Source organism: Pseudonaja textilis, chromosome 1 (genome assembly GCF_049901715.1).
Source record: "Pseudonaja textilis isolate UNSWEBS1 chromosome 1, rPseTex1.2, whole genome shotgun sequence".
Lineage (NCBI taxonomy): Eukaryota > Metazoa > Chordata > Lepidosauria > Squamata > Elapidae > Pseudonaja > Pseudonaja textilis.
Window position 1 is genome coordinate 28565144 of NC_141990.1, and position 20975 is coordinate 28586118.

The following is a 20975-nucleotide window of genomic DNA, read 5'->3' on the forward strand; positions in this document are numbered from 1 at the left end:
AGCTGTAGGGAAATCTGTCTGGCATGTTCACTGCCTTTGTTAAGGTGATTGGCTTAGACCTTCCCCTTTCAATAAGCTGTAATACTTAATTTTAAAATTAATGTTGAAATACCAATGTTGAACTTAATATTTAAACATTTGTATTAAACATGTTCATATTATTTGAGATTGTTACTAGTGTTACCGATTATTGCTTAATACTTAGTATTAGGGTATTATTAGTATTACGATAGTGATATAGTATTAGTATTGTTGTCTGATGACCTGTAAACATTTATATTAGCTCTTATTTGAGATTATTACTATTGGTGCTGCTTATTGCCTAACATTAGTATTAATGCTGTAGAATTAATAGTGTTATCTGCTAGCCTGTAAACTTTTATATTGGCTTTATTATTAGTTCTTATAAGTGGTCCTTAGTTTGTAGATTACTTATAAATTACTCTCAGGACATTCATTAGTTGTGTGGTATATAAATTAATCTATGTATAAATAAGTCTATAAATAGCAGTGAGTTCCCCAAGAATGTGAACTACAATTTGTTCAATTTAATTGATTACCCATGAGCAAAAAGTAACAGCAAATGATGCTATAATTTTTAAGAAGCAGCCCTTCAGGACGCAATGGTTTTCCAGCCAAATGGTCAGTGAAGTTCACTGTAACTTCACTGTAACTACTGCTGATATAGCAGTAGCAATAGCACTTACTTATATACTGCTTCATAGTGCTTTACAACTTTCTCTAAGCGGTTTACAGAATCAGCACATTTCTCCCAACAATTTTGGGTCCTCATTTTCCTTTGAAATGCATGTTAGAAACCAAGGAAAACAAATGATGGATACAGTGAATAGTCATACTAAAATAATGTGGGATATTGAAAACTTGATTCTATGTTCAGGGTTGGAAACTGGAATATAATGTTGAGATTACTTAGCTTAGTAATAAGAGAAGTTTGAGAATAGGAGGAAGGAGTATTAGATATGTTTGCCACTTTAGTTGTTTATATAAAAACTAAAAGAGAGAGAGAAAGAGAGAGATTGCTTAGAGGATGAACAATTTTCTTTGAAGCTTTTAAGGTAAGATAAAGTAACAAAATCAGTTCTCTGATTGTATTGTTCCACACCCGTGAAGTCCTGAATTAGCAAAATTTAAAACACTCCCACTGTATCTCCAAATATAGTGGGAGTATACCTTTGAATTAGAGTGTTAAGGACTAATCCCTTGAAATAGGGTATTGGATGGCTATTAGTCTCCTCTATCCAGGCTTATCTTCAATTCTTAGGTTGTTACATATTGTAATACTTCTTGTATCAAATAAGCATTGCATACGATTTTATTACAAAACCCCACATAGCCATAACCTTTTCCAAGTGACCTTGGGTCAGTCACCATTTATCATCTAAAATTACCTACCAGAGTTGTGAGGATAGATCAACCCCGAGAGGACCATGTGCGCAACTTGGATAGGTGAGATATTAATAAATCAAACTGTGAAATTTGATCAGTTGCATGTAATTAAGTCCCCGATCACAACAAACATACAAAGCTGGCTCTAATTCACACAGACAAATCCAGCGGCCTCCACAAATATTGAACCTACCCACTTGCCTGCTCTGCTTCTGGCATAGTAATGCATCTTGTCTTCATTTCCTAGGTATTGGCATGCCGGTTTATACATGGCTAAGAATTATACGAAAATGGCTTTTAAAATGTGCAGAACAGCCTTAAGAACAAATAACCTTGGCTAACTGAGTGTTTCTTCTCAAAATATCCATTGGTGTTGTTATGTAAAGACTCGGGGATGCCTTGATAGAGGGTAGGGACATGATGGGAAACTTTAAAAGTTGTGCTATGTTCTGAATACATGCAGTAACTGAAAAGTGAACTTGTGGATGGCTCATGCTAACTTTTACTCACTCTCTCAATATATGCAAGAATGTGTGTGTGTCTGTATGTCTGAGTGTAACCTCTACCCGCCTCCATATATATGCAAATATGTGTGAGTGTGTCTGTCTGTCTGTCTGTCTGTCTGTGAAACCATTCACAGAGGAGATAAATAATCAAGTTGTCTTATGAAAAATCATTGATCAGTTTCTGAGAAATCCTGAAAATCCTTATAGCCCCTATACAATAAGGATGATCTGGAAAGGTTGGGTTCTATTGTACAGCATGTGTGATCTTAAGGAAACTAAACATTCATCCTTTCTTTGTTTTTTTGATAGCCTTTGTTGAAAAAGAAAGCACAGTATGAAACATTTTTCAAATATAAAAGATGATGCAGATACAGATCCATCTTGAGGTCTTCAGCCAAAGGCCTATCTTCTTCAAAATACTACCTGCTTTTTATTGTGCATTTTCTACAATAAGTCAATTCTATTTCTTGTCATTTTCTCTCCCAGGCAGTTATCTTTCGCCTCCTAAGCTATTGCTTTTAGCCTTTTCTTATCATCTCTCCATTCAGTTTCTTCCTCCAAACTAGTTCCTTGGTCCCTTAATTTCCATTGAACAAAGTATAGAGGGATCACTTGAGATTCAAGTTTATCTTCTATGTGTGTTCATTTATACATCTTTTCCTTTCCATATCATTTCTGCATCAGTCTTCTGATTGTCATAGTAATGAGCCAGTTACCAATCTTGGTCATTTATTACAATGAGATTTGAAGGGATCATCCCCAGGCTTCTCACCGCTTTCCATCTCCTCTCCCTCTTTCTCCCTCCCTCCTTCCTTCCCTCCCTCCCTCTCTCTCCATCTCAGCTGTTTTTCTTTCCTCTAAACTATTCAAACTTTGCCACTTCCAATCTGAGCCTTGATCAATAGACACTGGCTTACAAAGTTAATGATAATCACAAAATAAACTCTGAGGTTTCAAAGTTCATCTAGCTTCAACCCCTCCCCCCACCATCCTGGGACCACGTCAGAGGTTTTCATTGATTGTTGTGGAGGGAGAGCAGGAGTTTGAACCTGGCCTCTCTCCTCTCACCAATCTGAACAGGATTCAAGACTGCTTCAATTCTCTTCCTTATCTGGATCTTTTTGCCTATCTTATAATGTCTGTTATTTTAGATAAAAAGCTCAATCAATTGATTTAGAAACCAGGCAAGTTCTATTCCTCTCTGATAACTTTGCTCCCTGCTATTTTATCAGATAGGTCAGGGGTTTTGTGTGACTCTGCAGAGTTTTGGAAGTGACCTCTACAGATATTTTATCAATGGCTGTTTAAAAAAACAACTTTGCTCATAGAATGGAATAGAATAACAGAGTTGGAAGGTACCCTGGAGGTCTTCTAGTCCAACCCCCTGCTTAGGCAGGAAACCCTACACCATTTCAGACAAATGTTTATCCAATCTCTTTAAAAAAAAAACTTCCAGTGTTGCAGCATTTACAACTTCTGGAGGCAAGTTGTTCCACTTATTAATTGTTCTGTCAGGAAATTTCTCCTTAGTTTAATTCTAAGTTGCTTCTCTCCTTGATTAGTTTCCACCCATTGCCCTCAGGTGCTTTGAAGAATAGCTTGACTTCCTCTTCTTTGTGGCGGCCCCTAAGATATTGGAACACTGCTTCCTTTTCATTAGACTAGACATACTCAGTTCCTGCAACCATTATTCATGTTTTAGCCTCCAGTCCACTAATCATATTTGTTGCTCTTCTCTGCACTTTTTCTAGAGTCTCAACGTCTTTTTTACATTGTGGCGAGCAAAACTGGATGCAGTATTCCAAGTGTGGCATTACCAAGGCATTATAAAGTGGTATTAACACTTCACATGATCTTGATTCTATCCCTCTGTTATACAGCCTAGAATTGTTGGCTTTTTTGGAAGCTGCAGGACACTGCTGGCTCCTATTTAAATCATTGTCAACTAGAACTCCAAGATCCCTCTCATAGTTACTACTATTGAGCAAGGTACCACAAATACTGTACCTGTGGTCAGTATATCATGATGGTAATGGTTGTAGTAATATTTTCTCAATGAACTGTTTCTGTCACATCCAGTTTTAGATTTTCAGCTCCAAATAGGCAGCATAAATGATGTTACACATGTATATATGCATGATATCTTTTTGCATGGGATATTTAAAGGAAGCAAAAGCACTACACAAATGAAACCATAATGTCTACCTTACAGAGAGTAAGTACTTTAGAAAAATACATGGCCTCCATGGATAGAAAGCATCATCTGTTTAGGAATTTCAAAATTTGTGTAGGGTCCTTGCTCTCAAATAATATAGTAGTGGTTTCTCCCTTTCAGACAAGTTGGAAATAAACTACAGGTAGTCTTTCACTTACAACCACAACAGAGTCCAAAATTTTCATTGCTAAGCAAGACAGTTTTTAAGTAAATTCTGTACCATTTTACAACCTTTTTTGGCATCGGTGTTAAGTGAACCACTGCAATTGTTAAGTTAGCAACATGGTTGTTAAATGAATCTGGCTTCCGCATTGATTTTGCTTGTCAAAATGTCACAAAATATAATCACATGACCCCAGGACACTGCAACCATCATAAATAGGAGCCAGTTGTGAAACAGCTGAATTTTGATCATGTGACTATGGGAATATTGTAATTTTGATCATGTGATACTGTGGTTGTAAGTGTGAAATGTGGTCATAAGTCACTTTTTTCAAATCCTGTGATAACTTTGAATGGTCGTAAGTCGAGGACCACCTGTACTCATAACCTGCTTGACCTTATATAACAATTCTGTTTCCTAGCCACTATACAATAGTTGCTGTCAAAATGTTCCTACATTTGGAACATTTCCATATCAATTTAAGACACCTGTTGGAATACCATGGGATGATTGCTAGAGCCTCTGGGTCTATAAAAAAGGATTAGAAACATTTGAGAAAAGATCATAATATATGAAGTGAAATCTCTACAAGAAGGAAAATCTCAAAAGAAATGAATCGACAATGACAGCAAAAGATTATCGCTTTCAAATGCTATTGTGGGAATCAAAGTATTGATCATGTCAACAAGATTGAGCAAAGGATGCCCAGGGTAGATGGACATGCCACTTTATCTACCTTGAAGCACCTAGTTGCAATTTTTTTTCAGTCTTATTTAGATATATTACTCAAGCAACTATATGAAAATAGTAAGAAAGCAATTTAAAATGTTGGGAGCTAGGCAGATTGAATTCCTCTGTAGAATCGTATTTCTACTTTTTCTGCAAGTCTTGTCTATGTTCTGAGGTATAAAACTTATTTTATTATTTATTCAAATCTTACACAGGAAATGCTCCAGAAGGCTGTCAGAGTTCATGGGCAGGCACAAGACGAATTTCCTTAAAAATGTTTTTTCCTCCCATTACAGGAAGTCAACAGGATATGTCTTTTGCCTTGATCTGTAAGACCTAGTTCCTTGACTGTGCATTATCGGAATTTTTTTGCATATATTTGTATTTTGCTGTTGTCCATCATTTTGTAAAAGATGGAGATTTTTTGCAACCATGATGCCATTGACATGTACTAATGTAGTCAAGAAACTCATTACCCCAAAAAGGGGACGCAGATTTGTTGAAATCTTCAGTACACTAATGTATATGCAAGTATTTAAATTTGATTGAAATCCAGTACATTGTAGAATAGTAAGGATGAACTGGCTTAACCTTTTGCTATCCTCATTTCTTAACTGTGGGTGGGTGGCTTCAAAATCTCTCCGTTCCCTTATAGTTCTTTATCTTTAAACCAGATTTCAGCCAGTCAATCTTTCAAAAGGAGGATTGCTGTCTGAAGCATGAGATACCGTCACTCTATCAATTATACCTCTAAATAAACATTAATTTGCATAAAATGTTCAGCACCAACCCCAGGCAAACTCACTGGGGAGTAAATTCCACTACTTGCTCCAAACTATATTAAATCTCAAATTATCTTAATGAATGCAAAAGTTACACTCAGTCATTCCACCTTCATATTTAAAAATAATAAATGTAATGCAAATCTAAATATTGAAAATGGCAAATGCTAACCCTATAGTCATTTTGATTTTTATCTTAGGGTCTCATTTTAGATATTTCCTTCCTATTACATTGAGTTTAGTTCATTCACTATAAGTAAACAGCTATAGTGGCTTTAGCTTCAGAACAACTGCTGTGAACCATGTCCATTAAGGTTTTCTGAATTGTTTGAACAATTTAATTATAAAATGGATACAATCCATACATTCTTCTGTTCAACATGGGGCTGGATTGAATGGAACCAACTACTGTTATCCATTGAGGCCTTCAAATAAAGAGAGAAGGTAGGGAATGAGAAGTATCTTACGATTGCAAGATATTTGCAAGAAATACTGGGCTCTTCTTTGCTAGAGATAATTAAACACTAGCTAGACAGTCATTTGAAGATTTTTGCCTGAATGAAGATTGGATTAGATGACCTCAAAAAACTTTTCAAACTGAAATTCTGGGTTTTAAGGGATGAGCATCTCATATATCTTTATGAGTGGGCAGTGTATACTAGAAGTAAATATGTGAACTATTCCTGATAAGATAGCCGAAGACAGAACCTGCTGAAAATAATTATATTTGCTTTATATACAAAGGCTAAAGAGCTTTCCAGAACTGTTGCTATCAAAGAGCTCTCACATGGAGCCAGCTTCTCTCTTATTGCTCCTGAGCCAGTGATTTTGATGGGCTTTGGCTTATGGAGGGAATCACATTTGTTGCTCCTAGTTAAATTTCAACTGCTGCAGCCTCCAAACCATAGTCTGAGCTCTCAACTCCTGCTATCCCCCAGGACCCTGCCTGATTGAGTGGTAGGAATCTGGTCAAGGAGCTTTGCATAAGCGGTTGAGTTGGATAAAGGGCTCCTCACTTGAAATGCTGTCCTACAGCTAGTCTCTTACTCAACCCACCCCCAGCCAAAGTCCCATGATTACATGATTGCATTGTTGCTTTCATCTGTCTTTTTTTCCACTCCGTGCAGTTGAAGAACAAAGCTTAAAGGATGGCTTAAAACCTATTGACTTAGAAACTTAAAAGCATTCTTTAAATAAATTAAAAAAACTAATGATTTGAAAGCCAGGCTGGAGACTTGTTGAATACCCATGTTGGAAATTAATGGATAATTGGTATGTGCTAACTGGCCTCTGTGAGATGAAGCCACGGCAGTTAAATATAGGTGCTCCCAATTAGAGCCAAAACAAATGAATTCCCAAAATGTTGTTTGAAAAGTATTGCAGATGAACATGAGCTTTTAAAAAGATTATGAAGAATCCAGAGCAGAAAAAATATGAGTTTACCCAGTGAACCTAAAGTTTAAATTATTTTGATATTTCCAATCTATGTTTCTTTTATGTATTCCAGTAGGTTTATTTCATTGTTCCGTTTATTTCATTTATTTTCATTTTTACATACTATTTATATTGAAAACAGTATCCTTGTGCTATAATTGTGCTATACTTAGAGCAGTAATGGGATTTTTTTTCCAATAAGTGCAACATCTACAGAATTATTTTCTAGATTTCTATTATTTCTGTCACAATAACAACTTCATTAATTCTTTAAAATATTTACTTCCCATGTTTATAGTTCAAAACCATCCAAACAACTTTTTAAAACTTTGTTTTATTTCATTTCTTTGCTTCAGCTTCCTTGCTTTAAATGGAAATGCCACCTTTGAATTTTTAATCTATTTCCAAAGCAGAACACAATAGGGATATGTAAAATAAAATTTACTTTTAGATCCTCCCTCCATATTTGCAAGATTTTGCTTAAAATGGCCCTATTGCCAACAAGCAAAAGCAGGGTCAGCAGCACTATCGAATAACAGAGAAGTAGCTCTTTTTCTGTTGGTTAATGATAGAACCTGGAATTTGTTCCCTTTCTATTTTGTTGTGCAGGCAGTGAAAAGTGGGAAGCATGAGATTTTAATTTATTTTTTTCCAATAAAGGGATAATAAGAGGTGGAAGGAATATTAGGCATGTTCCCAGTTTTGAGTTATTTATAAAAATAATAAAGCTAGCTAGCTAGATGGATGGATGGATAGAGTTGTACTACTTCATCATTTGTGTTAGCAGTCTTTAGATGTTTTCAGAACCTAAGAAGCCTGATGGAACAAGCCAATGACCACTTGTCCCAATATATATACAACTTCTAGACTAGATGGAAGTGTGTGTGTGTGCGTGTGTGTGTGTACATACAGAAACACATACACACACACACTTCCATCTAGTCTAGAAGGTATTGATAAGCCTCTCTTCAATGAATTTGTCTTGTAAATATCACTTAAAACAGCAGCAAATGCTGAAGTTCAACTATATGATGTGCATCAAGAAATTGTTATATTTTCAATCCCCTTGCACTTCTGTTTAATGAATAGCCTTCAGATGTAATTTTATTAGCAAAACTTTTTATTCAACTTTTCTCTGCTTCTAAGCATCCTTCATGTTACTCATAATCTGCTAACATTTTAAGCTGAAGGCACGCAGAAAGGACATCTGATGCATAAACCTGGGGTGAAGAAGGCTATAATAAAGAAGTAATTCAATCTGATGTAAATATATTATCACAAACAACATTTCATAAATAAATAATAAAAAAGTTGACATACTGTTGCTTATGCCAAGGTTGCCATTCAAGGTCTTAGTTATTGCTATTACATAATTTAAGAATCTGGTTACCTTAAATTGTCATTCAGTTTTCTTTACCAGATGCTGTTCAAATGTTTTGGTTTTCAGTTCCCATAATCCTCAGGCAATCCTTAGTACAGGCTGTAGAAGTTCAATACAAATATAATACAGCAGTGCAGCAAAAATCCAATGTTTTGGAGCTACCTCCAATAATAGCAATAGCACTTGGATTTATATACCACTCCACAGTGCTTTACAGCCCTCTCTAAGTGGTTTACAGAGTCAGTAAAGGGGTTTATAGAGTCAGCATATTGTCCTCAACAATCTGAATCCTCATTTTACCGTGCTATAGAATTTGCACAGGATTCTATTTTCTATTAAATGCAATTATATTCTGTTTTTAAGGGTGATATTTTTCTACCTAAATGCTGCACTGGTTAAACAAGAGGAGAAATTTGATCAGTTGCTGTAGGACAATGTTGCAGAATCTGGGTGCTACTCCAGATAAAATCATTCCCATGTCTCTTCCTCTAACCCACAACCTACACTATGACATAGGGTCTCCAAAACAATTTACTTATTTATGAGAAGGTAGATATTTCTTCCCCTAATCATTTAATATGACCAACCACTTTAAGGTGTCTTTGCTGGAAAACAATAGAGTTGCCCAAGCTTTAAAAAATGGTTATAGCACCTTAGTAAAGCAGCCAGGTGTTTTAAGTTTAGGCTGATGTGTGGAAGTTGTGGTTGTTTCTAATGTGATGCTATCTTTGTGTTCAGGTGTATTTCCAAGCTCCTTTTCTGCATCATTGTTGAAAAAGGCACAACCTTAAAACACAAGAGTATTTGGTATTTAACCAGGAAAATAATACTGTAATTAGCAAAGTAAGCATGTTAGCTGGTTCTGCGTTTTGCAGTACTAGCAAATTCCAGCCATTTTTTCCTGGGTTAAGGTTAAGCAAAAACGAACACATAGAGTACAAGATGCAAAAACTGTTACTCCGCAAGATAGGATTATGACTAATAAGAGGTTATCAGAAATCTAATTTTGGCTAGCAGAAACATTGCTCAACAAAAAAAGAAACTGATTTGAGGAATTGTAGAATCATGTTGCTGCAATGGCCAGAAAACTAACTATAGACATATTCTTGTATTGTGAAAATCAGTGTGTTATATTGGCTAAAATGCTGAACTGGGATTGCAGACATTCATATTCAAGTCAGTATTAGACCATGAAGGTCAGGGGATAATTTTGGGGCTAATCTCAGTCCAGTCTATTTTATCATTATTTTGATGTGGGGATAAAAATTATCCATATATGCTCCTTTAAGTTTGTTAAAGGAAAAGTGCCAAATAAGTGAAAGAAATACAAATAAATTCTGTGTTAAGCAAGGAAGTTGGATTATATTCAGCTCTATGATTCTATGAAAATAAAAATTCAAAGAAGAAACACAGACAAAATAAAAAAATGATAAATAGGAAGAGTTGAAATATACAATTTAAATGTCAGGGGGCGTGCATAAGCTCACCAAACGTGCCTACCATCCCTGTCCTATTGTTTTTTTAATATATTTTTTATTTTTCTTATATGTATCCATGTATTCATAACTATGTTTTTACTTATATCTATTATCTTTGTAAGCAATTGACAAATAAAATAAATAACTAAATAAAATTTGCCCCAGACTCCATTTCCATTTCTTATTATTCTAATTTGCCTTAGCATTATGATGATCATCATCATCATCATCATCATCATGAAATTTATACAAGTCCCCTGCTCTGTTTTCATCTTCATAACAATGCTGCAAAGCAGGTAGATTTTCCCCAACAACATCCAGTATGTTAAAATTTCTTGAGCCAGAGTTCTCATTTATTCTTGCAGCAAAATCTTAAGGATCCCTTTTAACGCACAGTTCAAGTGTTCAACAACATTAGCCTTTCCTGCTTAACTGCACTTTGAAATAGTACAGTTCATAGATGTGAGGTGAGATATGGTTGCTTTCTTTTATGGAGTTATTAGTTATTTCATACTTTAGTTCAGAAATTAGGATAATTTACTATAAACATATTTAAGATTAAGATAAACTTTATTGACATTTTTTTTTACTGTGAGCATACTGGCAAACATTAAAAATGAAATTCTGTTGCCTGGTCTCAAAAGAAAGTGTGTGTGTGTGTGTGTGTGTGTGTATACCCATACATCACACACACACACACCCCTATATATTCATCACTGTCTATTTTTAATACATAGCGGAAAAAGGAAACATGAGAGTTCACAAGTTTGATAACTATATGGAACAAAGCTGTGACTGAATCTAGATGTTCTGCTTTGGACCACAAAGCCTCCTCCCACAAGGTAACAAGGAAAACAGGTCATGAAGAGGATGTGCACATGCTAAATTGCAGATGTGTTTACAATTAATAATTGCCATTATTAAAAGACAGTTAATAATTGCCTTTATGGCTAAAGGAGGAGCAAGAGGGAAAGAAACTTTAGGTGTGGCAATATTGAATGACTCGGATGTCCTCCTTGCATTAATTGTGTTTTCCTTTCTTTTCCCATGGATGATGCTCCTCGTTCATCTGTGTAGAATTTCACATGATCAATTTCAGCGTGGTACCCTGATTTATCAAAGCCATCTCTTATCATAACAAATTGTTTCAGGAAACCTCTGCTCAGCAGGTGGAGGGGAGGGGGAAGAAGAGGCTTTCTCTTGGGATTTGTTTAGAGCCTCTAAGTGCCTGCCCAGTCCACAGATTTGCCTTTGCAGAGGTGCTTCGGCAATCTGACAAGCTGCTTTGCAAACTCTAGGAATGTTGATATTAAATTTCCCTCTGCCTGTAAACAGAGCACTAGGACAGGATGACTGAGAACCCATTGCTATTTGGCAAGCTGGGGAATGAAGATGAAAGGAGCTGGGATGATAAAAGGAAAGCAAGATGGAAAGCTGATTGAACTGGCAGGTTATGCCAAACATGTCTTGACTGGGTAGCAGAGGGCAGCTTCTTATCCTACTTTAGTGGCTGGCCAATGGAGTTCTATTTACAAATATAATTCGGTTTTACTTGGTACATGAAAGAGGATTCTCCCCCACCCCCCGCTGCTTAGGAAATAATAATGAGCAATATCAAGAGCAATACCTGGATGTACTAGAAAATGCTATAATAGTATGGCCTACTCCTGATCAAGTTTCCAGGCTGACAACTAATTGTGACTTTTTGGGTTTTTTTGCAAGATAAACAGTCGATTCCATTCCACCCTCAAGAGTTTCATTTCCCCATAACAGGGAACCCTCTAATCAGGATCACTATTGCGGGATATTAACCCATTAAGCTATCTTAATGAGAATTTGTATGATAGCAATAGCGCTTAGACTTATGTACTGCTTTACAGTGCTTTACAGTCCTTTCTAAGTGGTTTACAGAGTCAGCATATTGCCCTCAACCATCTGGGTCCTCATTTTGCCCACCTTAGAAGGATGGAAGGCTGAGTCAACCTTGAGCCTGGTGAGATTTGAACTGTCAAATTGCAAGCAGCCAGCACTCAGCAGAAATGGCCTGCAGTACTGCATTCTAACCACTGCGCCACTGTGGCTCACGATGATTTTGCCATATTACACGCATTGGGTATTATTGTTATATATTTATTTATATGAGCATGCTTAAGATGTCCAAGCCATAGCCATCAAGGAATAAACCTCAATGAACTGGATAGAATTGACTTCAAAATTGCAACACAAAGAAGCCTTCTGTTTTAACAATGCAAAGCTAGGCATTTCTATCTAGAGGTAAAGCTGACTGAATATATTTGGAGTTACCCTAGATAAGTGAGAAGGAGCTGCTGTTTAAAAGACTACCAACAATTTGCTACAATCTGCTAGTACAATGATTTATAACTTAATACATTTTCAAAAAGTGCAGAATTGAACCACTATATCATGAAAACACTCAGAGAACAGTACAAACTAGTTTCTTACATTTCTCTTTACTGTGTTTGTGCTCTGGAGACCCCAGTACTTGGAATGATTTCTCATTTTACCAAATAATCCTGAGAGGTAGGCTGAACTACAATAATTGTATTATTGTAAGTGAGCACAATGTGTTAGATCAGATTTATAGGCTTAATGATGGGGAAGGGACCCTTAAGTTTTCTTCTTCAAAATTTTCCAGAAAGGCCTATTTCTGTCTGTGTATATTCCTTTCAGCAGTTATGGTAAAATTGCTGGTACAGTTCAGATTTTGATAGAGCTTATTTTCAAAAGCAAATTCTTCTAACCCTTGTGGCAGGGAGGCCCAGCAATATACAAAACCAGCAACTATACCTAGACATTTTAATTTGTGTCATTCATTCATTCAATTTCTATGGCCGCTCGTTCAATCAATGACTGAATTAATGAATTAATTAATGAATACATATTACTGGATTTACTTTCTGCAGTGCAGGATTTTTGTTTTCTTGTTACTTTAATCTGTAATTTTATTGTGTGTTTTACTGCACATTCATTGTCGTCAGTCTTTTGGATTGCAAATCTTATGCTGAGAGTTCAAGGGCATTGTGTTGTAGAAAGATTTTGTTTATTTATATTCAGAAGGTTCAGGACTGTTTCCATTTAAACTTCTATTAAAATGAAAGCATGCCTGAAGTTTTTCTGATAATTTTCAGGCTGTGATTTTCTGGAAGAAGCATAACTATGCACACAGAAGTATTCTTGAATTAAGTCTCTAACTACTCCAGATAGGACTGGGAAATCCTGAGAGTAGGAGTGTAATTAGTCCTTAGTCTACTCTATTTAAAATCTAGTGTGGTTGTTCAATCAACACAAGTTACACACTCTTACTGTACGTCTGTGGTCAGTTAGCTCCAACAGATCTGAGCTTGATGTTCCAAGGGCCAGATTTCATATAAGGCAACATCCGATGTCAAATAAGATTGACAGCCTAAACTACCATATATGTTTGGAGTGAATATAAATATCCCTTGAAGTGGACAAAAGGAATTTTTCAAAAGCATTATCAGAAATACATAAATCTTTCCTGAATGGGTTCTAGTGGCTTGCTGACCTATTGTTCTGACTCCAGGCAGGAGCCTCTGAGGCCTTTTGCTGCCTCAATAACCATTTCCTTTCCAAATTGCTGGGATGCCTACAGGAAAGAATTGGTGTCAAAAGGCCCCATAATGGTAGAATATAGAGCAGCTGCTGCTGGAAGCAGAAAGCTGTAAATCCAGTTGCTTTTGGCAGTTGTGCTCCACAGTAAGTTGGGCAATAGCTTAGCAACTTCTCAAGATCCATTCCTTTAATAGTTTTATTGTTTATTTTATCACATTTGTATTCCATTTACTAATAGCTCAAAGTGGTGTTCATGAAGGTCTTCCTTCATTTTATCCCTCTGTCCTTCCTTTTATCTTCTTGTTGAGTTAGAATGACTGTCCTTAAGTGCCCCCAGCACACTTCATAATCAAATAGGGTTGGGATTTTGGTCCAAGTTTGATGTTTTAACCACCAGAGCTACTGCCTGAATTGAACAATTTGTATTCAGTGTTGTGTGCTGCAACACTTTACTGTCTACAAACTATTCCAAAAGGGGGAAGTACTGTGCAAACTGTGAAAAAAAAAAGTTGGAAACTCTGTTCAGATGAATTCACCTCATGCAAGAAGTAGCTCATAGCATGTGAACCTGATAGTATTAGCAGGTACCGTGTTTCTCCAACCATACGGCCTCCACCAATAGGAAGGCCCAGCATGAGTTCTAGGCATGAGGTGAAATTAAGCCCCGCCCCCAAAATTTAGGCCTATTTAATCCATGCATTTCCCCGCCATTTCTCACATTGTTCGTTAAAACTACATGAGGTAAAGAGAAATGGGGGGAAGGGGAGGGAGAAAACTTGCCTTTAGGAGCACCCTGCAGGTAGCCTAGGCAAGAATACCCCAATCTACTACCGATAGAACATTGGACGATAGAAGCTCCCCGAAGGCAGAGTCACCAGCCACTTCTATCAGCCAGTAAAAGCGGCCTCGGGGTGAGTGCCCATGTGCACTTCCCTCGCCATGAAGCCATTTCTATCAGCCGATGGAAGCTCCCCAAAGGCAGAGTCACCAGCTGCTTCTATCAGCTGTTAGGAGTGGCCTCGGGGTGAGCACCCACGCACACTCCCCTTGCCATGAAGCTGTTTCTATCGGCCGATGGAAGCTCCCCAAAGGTAGAGTCACCAACCGCTTCTATCCGGCCGGTAGAAGCGGCCTCTGGACGAGCGCCCCACGCACACTCCCCTTGCCACAAAGCCATTTCTATCAGCCGATAGAAGCTCCCTGAAGGCAGAGTCACCAGCCACTTCTATCGGCTGGTAGAAGCGGCCTCAGGCCAATGCCCATGCGCACGCCCCTCGCCATGAAGCCATTTCTATCGGCCGATGGAAGCTCCCCAAAGGCAGAGTCACCAGCTGCTTCAGGGCAAGGCATGACTACCCATGGAGCACTCCTGACAGGAGCGCCCCACGCACACTTCCCTTGCCACGAAGCCATTTCTATCAGCCAATGGAAGCTCCCCAAAGCAGAGTCACCAGATGTTTCTATCGGCCGATGGAAGTTCCCCAAAGGCAGAGTCACCAGCCGCTTCTATCGGCTGTTAGAAGTGGCCTTGGGGTGAGCACCCATGCGCACTCCCCTAGCCACGAAGCCATTTCTAACAGCCAATGGAAGCTTCCCAAAGGCCGGTAGAAGTGGCTTCATGGCAAGGGGAGTGTGCGTGGGGCGCTCGCCCAGAGGCCACTTCTACTGGCCGATAGAAGTGGCTGGTGATTCTGCCTTTGGGGTGCTTCTATCGGCCAGTAGAAACAGCTTCGTGACAAGGGGAGTGCACATGGGGCGCTCCTGTCAGGAGCACTCAGCAGGCAGCAACGCCTCACCCTGAGGCAGCTGGTGATTCTGCCTTCGTGGAGCTTCCATCGGCCGATAGAAACAGCCTTGTGGAGAGCTGAGTGCGCTTGGGGTGCTCTAGATTGGGGTGCGTGTGGGGGAGGAAATTAAGTCACCCCTGAAAAGACGTCCTAGCCGTTTTCTCAGGGCTCAAAAAAAGAAAAAAGAAAAGGACCCGGCCTTATTTTATGAGAAGCATGGTATTATATCTTAATGTGTTGGGGTCCTACTCACTGATGAAAGCCAATATAACAAAGCTGTTAAGGTGTTGGACTAAATGGTCCACCCTCTGGCTTGGAAATTCCTGAGATGACTTTGAGCCAGTCTGTCACCCAACTGATGTTCCAGACTTGTGAGAATAAAAGAGAGGTTCCCAGTAAGCTACCTTGATCATCTAGAGAAAAGTGATACAAAATTGATACAAAACTAATAGGTTGGACAGCTCTTGGAATAAAAAATGTTTCTACTTCAGAACTCTTCAGGTATGTTTCTCAGAATAGGGTAGAACAGAGAAGTAATTAGTGCAAAGTTACCATGGCATGTTTACTTTAAAATAATGGTGGATGAGTGAGGAGAAAGAGGAAACACTTTATAGTGAACTAAATTAATAGCCTATGCAGACCAAAGCAATCTTAGAATTAGAATAACAGAGTTGGAAGGGACCTTAGAGATCTTCTAGTCCAACCCCGTTTAGACAGGAAACCCTATACCTTTTCAGATAGATAGTTATCCAATCTCTTCTTTAAAACTTCCAGTGTTGGAGTATTTACAACTTCTGGAGGCAAGTTATTCCACTGATTAATTGTTCTTTCAGGAAATTTCTCCTTAGTTCTAGTTTGCTTCTCTTCTTGATTGGTTTTCATCTATTGCTTCTTGTCCTGCCCTCAGGTGCTTTGGAGAATAGCTTGACTCCCTTCTTTGTGGCAGCCCCTGAGATATTGAAACACTGCTATCATGTCACCCCAGTCCTTGTTTTTATTAAACTAGACATACCCAATTTCAGCAACCATTCTTTATATGTTTAGCTTCCAGTTCCCATAATCTATTCCAAATGACATTAATACTCCAGAGGATTAGGCAGATGTCTTTCCCAGGCTAAAGAAAATGCCCAACTTTTTATGGTACAGAATTTTTACAACCCATATTCTCGTTATTTTAATCTGGAATTTTATTATATGTTCATATTTATGTATTAATGCATAAGGTAAAGGTTCCCCAAAACATGCATGCTAGTCGTTTCCAGCTCTAGAGGGCGATGCTCATCTCCGTTTCTAAGCCAAAGAGGCAGCGCTGTCTGAAGATGTCTCCCTGGTCATGTGGCTGGCATGACTAAATGCCAAAGGCACACGGAGTGCTGTTACCTTCCCACCAAAGTGATCCCTATTTTTCTACTTGTATTTTTATGTGCTTTCGAACTGCTAGGTTGGCAGAAGCTGGGACAAATAATAGGAATCCACTCTGTTATACAGCGGTAGGGATTTGAACCGTTGAACTGCTAACTTTTTGATTGACAAGCTCAGTGCCACTGAGCCACCGCATCCCTAATGCACCCCTACCCTATTACATATTAATGCATATGTCAGCTCAAAACATAAGCCAGATTATGAAGATGACCCCATAGGAAGACTGGAACTATACTTCATTGAGATAGACTACAGCACAATTGTCAAACTTGTGGTGCTACATTGCCGTCATGTGATGTATCGTGACATTTTCTTCCTTCATGCAGCTGGGGTAGGCGTGGCCTGTCACCAGTTTGACACCCCTGGGCTACAGTATCTTGCAAGTTTGCTTCTGTTTACCTATCCTTACTCTGACTCAGAGAAGAATCAGTTTGAACCTTTTCCTAACATTATCTTCTTTCTGGGGCTTTAAGGAATGCTCTTGTTTCTTAACTGACCTCTGAGTATTCCCTTCAAAGCTTTTTCTCCATGGTTCTCTACACATATCCATCTTCTTCCATCACATTCTCTTGGGTTGCAATTCACTGCTGAGAGCTGAAGAGGATCACATTGTGAGAGGACCATTTTTATGTACTTGTTCAGGCCTGTTTCTGCTACAGCTTAATTTTATTAAAATGAAAATGCGACTGGAGTTTTACTGATAGCCTTTAGAATGTAAATTTCAACAAGAACCATAATTATGCATGAAGAGGGGTTTCCAACAGTTTCTAACAATTTCAGGTAGAGTTGGGAAATCTTGTACAGCGGGAGAATATAACATATGGCCTGCAAATACCCCTATTATGGATCACCTATATTATTGATTTCTAGAATTGATGCACACTCCTATAGTATAGAACTATTCTCAGTTGGACTCTATAATTATTTGATACTATGACAAGACTATAATTTACACTTTTCTTTTTCATGCATACATTTGTATATAAAGCTTCTACAAAATGATCTCATATAATTATAGCATCAGCCACCTAGAGTACAATTCTTAGGTATGAACTGTAGAAGCTGATAATTTTTGATAACTGCTACTTTACCAGTCATAATCGATCCTCCGTTTAATATGTTTTTTATACAGCCCTTCTTTGTGAAAGTACAAAGCACAATAAAAGTGCATCATCATGGTATTGCCAAAAAGTACAATCTGTCTCTCACAAGATGTTGGAAATGGTTCTAAGAACTGTTCCAAAAATTCCCTATAAATTGCCATTTTTAATATTAAATCAAATTTAATCTCTTTCTTGGCTGAGATCATTGTTTGGGGTGTGCTGCCACCAACACATTTGCATGAAGCCTGAAAATGCTTGCACACTCAAAGTAAAACTGCTAAAAACCTTCAGTATGTAAAACTAATAGAAAATCAACAATTCTAATACAATATGTATCCAGCACAGCTGTGCATGTTTTCAGTATGCTTTAGAAACACTTAAACATTATGTAAATAAAACATCCTCCTATCATTAAAACTGATTAAGCTGAAAAAAAGACAAAGCTATGAGTTATTTTAATAAGTTGATTTTTTAAAGCAGCTGCATCTTTAAGCAGATGCATGCCAAAAACAATGTGATTGTTTAGTAAATATTAAAGAGATGAGGTACTCTTTCAAGGCCCAAAGGCATTCTTCGAAACCATTACTGAAGTGTACAAAATTAGCTTATTCCTCCACATTCAAAGGGTAAAAAATTATAATTTATTACAGACTCTCCAAACCAAATGCTGTTTTTCAAAAAGCTTCCAGGCAGTTTTTTTAAAGCTTTCCAGCTTCTGTCTGGCACAGTCAAGGTTGAATGTCTTCCAAAAAAATACATTGCTTATCTACCCAGGCCGGGACATTATGTATATTTTGTCTCAATATTCCAACATTCGGCACAAACAGCCCTCTGTTCCTACATGATAAATCCCAGGCAGCTCCAGTGTGTACCATATATAAATTGAGGACAGTGCAGACTGCCTTTCCTCCTGCTCTTGTTCTTCTCTGCCCTCCTCCAATTTTCATTTGGGATACTTCTTTTCCACTATTTCATATATACATTATTTGTGTTTTATAATCTCTGCTCCTAAATAGAAGACAATTTATGGACTTTGTGTGCAATCTCTCCTCCCCCCCCCACCCTGTGTGAGAGAATCTGAACCAATTTCAGTCAGTATTATTTAAAGTGCAGTTATTTTGTTTGTTGGTTATATTGTGTCCTTCTTAACAGCGAGACGTTCCATATTTCCTAGTTTCACTTGGAGGAGGATTATAGCACCTTCACAGTATTTGCTTTGTTTACAATTATGCAAACTGTATTTGGAGGCAAAGAGCTACTGTATCTCCCATGGTTCTCCCTTTGGAACAAAATCCCACAACTATAACAGATGGTACTCTGATTTTTTTTCCCCCAACACTGTTGTTCTTAACTTAGACACAGCTGCTTGGGAGATAGTAGGGACTTTGATCAGAGCAACAGTGCCTTGGGGGTGTATGCATATGTGTGAGTTTTTCTGAAATCATCCTCCAAACTTCTATTAAACCTTCTGAGTCTATAAATTCACACGTTTACATTGTGTCTTTTTTCGCTTTGCAAGGTTAATAGCTTTGTCCAAGAAGCATCACTCTGACAACTATGGAAGATTCATTTTTCTTCAATATACAAATTCTTGCTTCTAAGAGCCCAAGGTCTTCTAAACATAATTAGTGCAGATGCTACAAAATGATATTTTTTTTAAAAGAGGGGCTTCTTCACAATATCAGTGAATGCCAAATGCAAGTCATCTTCCTCTTTCTTTAGCAACATGTCTTTTTAATGTCCTTCACCCATGACAGTATTGACTCTCCTTCCCCTTAAACCCGTAGTAAATGCCTATTAGAGGGGTGGGGTGGAACCTTTACAATTGCTGATTGGGTGTATAACAATCTGAATTCAGCCACTGTGATAAATTCAATAAATCATGACCAACCATCATAATTTAGTTCAGGGCCGTCAAACTACCAGCCTGCAGGCCGGATGTGTCACATGCTGGCCACACCCAGGCCTGGTTTAGCGAAGGGGAAAAAAGTCCTCGATACATCACGTGATCCAGCCATGACAATGTGAGTTTGACACTCCTGCTCTAGTTGAATCAAGTTGCTCAGTCAATTTTCTGATGATATCCTTTTTAGATAACATTAACAAAATATAGATTCTAATATTGGCACTGAAATAGCTATGATGGGGAGAATGAGCTGGGGTGACTTCCAGGATTTGGGAGAAATAGACAGTGCATAGACAGTCGTAAATGAGAGACGAGGAGGAACACTTGAGTCAAATCTGCATTCAAGTATTGCACCAGATGGGATTGTGATAGCAATAATGCTGATATTCTTTTAAAAACATCATTTTTTGCTAAAGAATTTGCTAAATTAAAATATCAAAGAATAAGACCAAGTTGTCTTTATCTATTTGTCTCTTTAGTTTTCTCACTTCTGCCATCCAAATCCCATCAAAACAATTAAACAGGTCTGAGTACAGGTGAGAGAAGAGAGAAAACTGAATTGATCCTACAACCCTTTCCAGATGCAACTGAGCCACCTTTTGTCAGAGTGAAAATTTCCCCAGAAATATAAAAAAAGATAATGCCATATCACCTCAAGAGTTTTTCTTGGACCATTTCAACTCTTGTGACATTTTGGAAATAACCATTCCAAATATCTTCTGGCAATTCAGTAATGGCTTTCATTATTTCTTCACGGTTTTTTTTTAAATGCCCCAGCCCTGGAAGTTTTCAGGGTATCTCTTAGGAAGATTATCAGATCTAACCTTGGATATATTTTCATAATGAACGAAGATTATCTAGGGGAGAGGCAGTGGATTCACACAATATATTATATATTAGTGTCTAAACTAAAACCAAGTTGGGCATTTGCCATTACTTATGGAAATCCAGGCATTGTCCTAATAGGTTGTCTGAATCCAATTATTATTTTTAGCAATATGTTTTCATTATTATTTTGGTTTGGGCATGGTTTAATTATAGGAGTCCTGCAATTGTGTTTTTAGCAGA

At 37.8% G+C, this 20975-nt stretch overlaps 1 protein-coding gene across 3 annotated transcripts in view; it reads left to right on the forward strand.

Moving 5' to 3' along the window:
- Positions 1-20975, forward strand: part of GATA4 (GATA binding protein 4) — a 66083-nt gene that overhangs the window by 35770 nt on the left and 9338 nt on the right. The window lies entirely within an intron of this gene.